General features: G+C 59.0%; 2 protein-coding genes and 1 non-coding gene across 3 annotated transcripts in view; 2 read left to right on the top strand and 1 right to left on the bottom strand.

Moving 5' to 3' along the window:
- Positions 1-5,445, bottom strand: part of MGAT3 (mannosyl (beta-1,4-)-glycoprotein beta-1,4-N-acetylglucosaminyltransferase) — a 20,183-nt gene that overhangs the window by 10,868 nt on the left and 3,870 nt on the right. The window lies entirely within an intron of this gene.
- TRNAG-CCC lies at positions 3,684-3,756 on the top strand. Its single transcript has one exon. It is a non-coding gene; the product is annotated as a tRNA-Gly (tRNA).
- The window catches only part of LOC104992298, a 6,051-nt gene continuing 5,402 nt past the window's right edge, over positions 4,797-5,445 (top strand). Inside the window, exon 1 of the mRNA XM_010845128.1 lies at positions 4,797-4,991. The gene's annotated coding sequence lies outside the window, so the exon portion shown is untranslated. The remainder of the gene's footprint in view (positions 4,992-5,445) is intronic.

Here is a 5,445-nt window from a genome sequence, read left to right as displayed (position 1 = left end):
CACCCATCACCTTGCAATGCATTCTCAGTGACTTATCTGGCTTTCCGAACCAAACCTCTTGCCCCAGGCCAGTGCCCCTCCCGAGTGCCCATCTGGCCTCTGCTTGTCCAATTCTGAGTACCGCCCATTCCGGGCCATTTGGGCTGCTAGAAATTCTTCTATTGGCCTCAATCAGCTTCCCTGGAGCTTCTGCCCCCACTTCCGGGTTCTTCCTTACGGCTCAGCAGAGGAAACCAGTGTCTCAGGGACCAGAAGACAGCAGCAACCACCTCCCACTGAGTCTGGAACTAAATAAGGGTCTTTCCGACGTGAGGTTCCCCAATCCCACATGGGGAAGAGACAGGCTGAGGAGGTGGCTACGGAACATGACGGATCCCATAGCTCTGGCAAGGTGGGAGAAACAGCTGATGCTGAGTCATCTCTCGTTTTATTCATTCCTTTGGTTCATATCCATCAGGCCGGCTCCACAAGAAACAAGCCTACACCTGGGGTCACTCGACAGCCAGTACATGACCCAGGCTGCTGGTGGACATTTACCAAGAACCTGCTATGAGCCAGGCGCTGCCCATGCAAGGGCTGGAGAAAAAATCAGGGGCAGATGCCTGGGGCAGAGCCTGAAGGAAGGTACGTGTGTCTCCATTTCGCAAATGAGGAAATATGGGGCTTCAAGAGGTTAAGCTACTCACTCCGCCACCCAGGGCTTGTGGGAATGAAGATGAGATGGAAAACTGAGGCTCCCCGAGCATCCTGCACCTGCCAACAGGTAGACCTGGAGTGGGGCTGCAGATCTGGGAGTCCTGACCCGGGCTGGACAAGAATGGCTGAGGGTGGGTCTGGTGTACCATGACCCTCAGTCCCCAGGAATTCTGCTCCCCTTGGCATCGGCTCAAGGGAAGGACTCCGTCTGTCCAGGTGACCGGAATGTCCTGGTAAAACCTGTTTAACTGGGGGGTGGAGGTGGGGCACAGCTACCTCTCTCCCCATCCACAGATAAGGGACTCGAGCGGCCAGGCAGAGCCACACCGGGAACCAGTTCTTGGACCAGCCAGATGGGGCACTGAGGGCACTTCCCTGGGTACTTCCACTTTCTCTGCTGGCTCGGCTCCAGGGGGCCGGCCTGGATTAAGAACTATGGAATGACTGGTGGTTCAGATGGTGAAGAATCTGCCTGCAACGCGGGAGACCTGGGTTCCATCCCCAGGTCCAGAAGATCCCCTGGAGAAGGGAATGGCTACCGACTCCAGTATTCTTGCCTGGAGAATCCTATGGACAGAGGACTCCATGGGGTTGCAAAGAGTCAAACACGTTAGTCTGAGCGACTAACACTAACTGCTAAATACTAGGTGACTGAGGGAGAGAGAGGAGGAGGCATGCTGCTCTGAGGGGAGCCCAGACATGCCGGGACCAAGAGGCGGCTGAAGGCAGGGCCTGGGGAAGGTCTGGGAAGGTGGAAGAGCGGGAGCAGAGCCGTGAGGGACCAGCCAGTGCCCGTGGTCTGTGCCAGGTGGGGACACAGACTGACCCGAGCCTGCGGGGGAGGGGGGGCCAGGCCTGGATCTGCACAGAGGCCTCCTGAGACAGCATCCAGATCCTGCAGCCAGATGGCAGGGCTTCGCCACTTCCCTGGGCCTCAGCTTCCTCACCAGTGAAATGGGGTGATGATGTGGCCGTCACAGGGCAGTGGTGAGGGGTCTGCATGTCTGAAGTGCCTGGACCAGGAGGTATGTGTGAGACAACAGCTGGTGAGGGGCACGTGGGGAACGTCTGTCACGGGAGGAGGGAGACTACTGAGGCCTCTGAGGTGGCAGTGGGGACTCTGGGATGGCTCTGGGGATGAGGAGAGGGGCTGGACGCACAGACCTACAAACATGCCACAGAAAGGGCTCTGTGGGCACTGAGAACAGGTGTTCCAGAGCAAGGCACCCCCAAGGTGCCCCAGCCCTGACCCTAACTGCCCCTGGACGTGACCAGGGGCCACTGAGCCAGGGCAGTCCAGTCTCCTCCAACCCCTGCTTTGGGTCTGTAACCCTTGGCGGCAACAGGCCTTGTCCCCTGCCTCGCCCACCTCTGTCCCCACACTGTTCTCTTAAGTCAGGTGGGCCTGCGTTCCCCACACCCAGCCCGGGGCCCAGACAGACAGACATTCAGTGAGTGTTTGGGGCAAGCCAGAGGGAAAAGCTTTGGCCAGTACTTTGGCCACCTGATGCAAAGAGCCGACTCATTGGGAAAGACCCCAATGCTGGGAAACACAGAGGTGAGAGGTGGCAGAGGATGAGATGGTTTGATGGCATCACTGACTCCAGGGACATGAGTTTGAGCGTGTTCTGGGAGACAGTGAAGAACAGGGAAGCCTGGCACACTGCAGTCCGTGGGGTCACGAAGAGTCAGACAAGACTGAGCGACTGAATAACAACAACAACAGAGGGAGGCGCACTAGGGTGGAATTTCAAGCTCAAGGATCTGGCTGCATCTGTTCCCTTCAGCAGGGGCGCAGGGGCAGGGTGGAGGGAAGGCACCCGGGGGCTGTGAGAGGGCCTTGGGAGATGTACAGACCACCATCAGGCCACTGGTGCTTCTGCCTGCCCTGAGGTGGGTGGAGAGAGCAGTCTGGCTCCTGGCAATAGAGCTGGGGGTACAGTAGGGAGCCAGGTGCGGGGAGGAAGTCCTCATAGAGCGCAGTCCAGTGGAGGGACAGGGGACAAATGAGAAAACCGACCAACGGAGGGTGCCAGGTGTCAGGGAGGGCCTCCCAAGGAGAGGACCCTTCAGCGGAGACCCAAGGTTGAGAAGGAGCCACTGCACAGAATGGGGACAGCGGCCCAGGCCCTGGGCCAAGGGCTCAGAAGCCAGTGTGTCGGGAACCCCAGCGCAGGGGCAGCAAAGCAGGGGCCCCGAGCCTGGGGAGGGGTGTGGGGCCTCGAGGGGTGGCACGGACACGCCCCACACTCGGGGGTGGCTAGGGCAGAAGCCTGGGCACCGCATCTTGGTCAGCACCCTCTTGGATCAGCAGTCCCAAGGCAGCTGTGCAAAACTTTTAGCCTAAAATAGAACCAGAGGAGGGCTTCAGGGGCTTAAGTGGTTAAGACTCCGTGCTCCCAAGGCAGGAGTCATGGGTTTGATCCCTAGTCGGGGAACTAAGATCCCGCATGCCACGTGGCCAAGACTAAATAAATAAAATAGAACCAGAGAAGATACAAAGTGGAGTTTCTCACACATATACCCTCAGGGAGACTAAACTTAAGGACTAGGAGACCTGACTTCCTATAAATGCTGGATTTATAGAAAACTGATAGTGTTTATCAGAGGTAGCCTCCCATCAACCTTGGAAAGTTCTGCCAGAAACCACCCAGCTGGGAGGAAGTAGAACCCCATACACCACCTCTGCGACTCCTCACTCAGGATTTCCAGGACAAAAGCTAGGCTGCCGCATTGAGCCTGACCCTGGGACGGGCCTCTGGCAGGAGCCTGTGGGCCTGAGTCTGTGGGTCACAGTCCTCTCTGGCTCTGGCATGTGCCCGGACCAGCCACCAGAGCCCCATGCCCAGGACAGCTGCACCCTCCCAAACCCCCTTGGCTGGCAGCTTCCCTCCCCTTCCCCCTGTAACAATGTGACTCCTCCCACCCCAACCTGAGATGCTCTGCAAGGTTGGCCTGCATTGACTTCAAACTGCATTTCAGGGACTTCCCTGGTGGTCCAGTGGCTAAGACTCTGCACTCCCAATGCAGGGAGCCCGGGTTCGATCCCTGGTCACGGAACTAGATCCCACATGTCACAAGTAAGAGTTTGCATGCCACAACTAAAGATCCCTCGTGCCGCAACTAAGACCCAGCACAGCCAAATAATAAATAAAAGTAAAATTTAAAAAACCCACACATTTCACAAAACTCTGGGTTCCCTGAGAAAAGCTGAGGGAGCCCCAGGGCCCTTTCTCCAATGGGAACAGATCACCCTGAACAGGGTCCCATGTTGTGGTCTCCAGTAGCTTGAAGGGGTCTGGTGCTCCAAAAAGTTGGGGAACCTCTGAGGCCAGGCTTGGACTTCAGGAGCTCTGGGGGCCTGAAACCTCTCAGAGGACCTGACTCTTGCTGCCCCCTGCCCACACCCTCTCTCTCATCAGTTTTTATCCCCACCTTCCCCATCATCTTCTCCCTGGTCCTACTGGCCCAGAGCTCAGACAGTGAGGGTACCACACAATTGCACCCCCACTGGGGGGTTTCCATTTGCTTGCTGTTTGCCAGCTGGGCCTGACCATATGGCCTGGGGACCCCCGGACTCCTGTGCCCACAGCCATCGCCACCAGCCTGTTGCCAATATGGGCGGAAGAAGCGGGCCCACCTGAGGCCTATCCCAGAACCACCCTCTGGCAGGGACACTAAGTACTTTTGCTCCAATTTGATCCTTTCATTAGCTGCCAGAGCCATCACAGGTGAGGAAAGAGGTTCAGGGTCAGAGTGCCCAGCCTGACCCACCCTCTAAGTGGCGGCAGAGTGTCTGACCTGGACCCTGGGGCTTCCCACTCCCCACCAACCTCCCCTGCCTTGCTCTCTGCCTGGCCCCTCCCTGGAGCCCCCAGGCCCACATTCCCCTCACCTGACCCGGTACCTGCCTCGGACCCCAGGGTGGCAAGCCACAGGTGAGGCAGTGTCCCGTCCCAGCGGCTGCAAGGCGCTGCCCGACCCAGTGCCCAGCCCACATGGCGGGAAGACAGCTGCTTCCTCCCTGAGGACGGTTCCCCACCCCCCAGGCCAAGCAGGTAGGTGGCTACGTGATGAGCCGGCCTTGGCCTGGCCTGGCGCCAGCTCTGCCCTTCGAAGGGCCTGGCTTCCTGGCTCCACCTCCTCCCACTTGTCCGGGCCTCAGTCTCCTCATCTACTGAGGTGCAAACAGATAACCAGGTGGCGGGGCAGGGTGAGGCAGCCCCACCCTGGCGGAGCCGCTCCCCAGAGCCAGGAGCCGAGGAAGTGGAGGACCTGGGGTTTCCATCTCGCAGGTGAGGGGCCTGCTGGTACCCTGCACTCAGGAAACTGCAAGCCCAGCTCCTCTGGGGCCTCGCCCTGTTCCCCCTCTGGGTGGAAGGTCACTGTGAATCCTACCCTGATTCCCAGGACTGACTCAATGGACATGAGTCTGAGTAAACTCCAGGAGTGGGTGATGGACAGGGAGGCCTGGCGTGCTGCAGTCTATGGGGTCGCAGAGAGTCGGACACGACTAAGCGACTGAACTGATACTGCCCTGACTCCCAGAGGCTGCTGGGCGTGTCCAGTGGGACGCGGATGGCACACGGTGGAGGTAGACACAGGAGAGCTCGGAAGCAGGCTTGCTCCACTGGCGGCAGCCGGTGTCCCAGACGAAGTGGGGACCGGGATCTGGATCCAACTCTGCCCCTCAGAGGACCTGGGCTGTTCACCTGGACGGGGCCCAGCGCTCCGCCCTGGGGTGGGAGC

The sequence above is a fragment of the Bison bison genome, unplaced genomic scaffold (genome assembly GCF_000754665.1).
Source record: "Bison bison bison isolate TAMUID 2011002044 unplaced genomic scaffold, Bison_UMD1.0 scf7180017864213, whole genome shotgun sequence".
Lineage (NCBI taxonomy): Eukaryota > Metazoa > Chordata > Mammalia > Artiodactyla > Bovidae > Bison > Bison bison.
The sequence above is the reverse complement of the archived record's forward strand: the minus strand, read 5'-3'. Positions and strand labels throughout refer to the sequence as shown.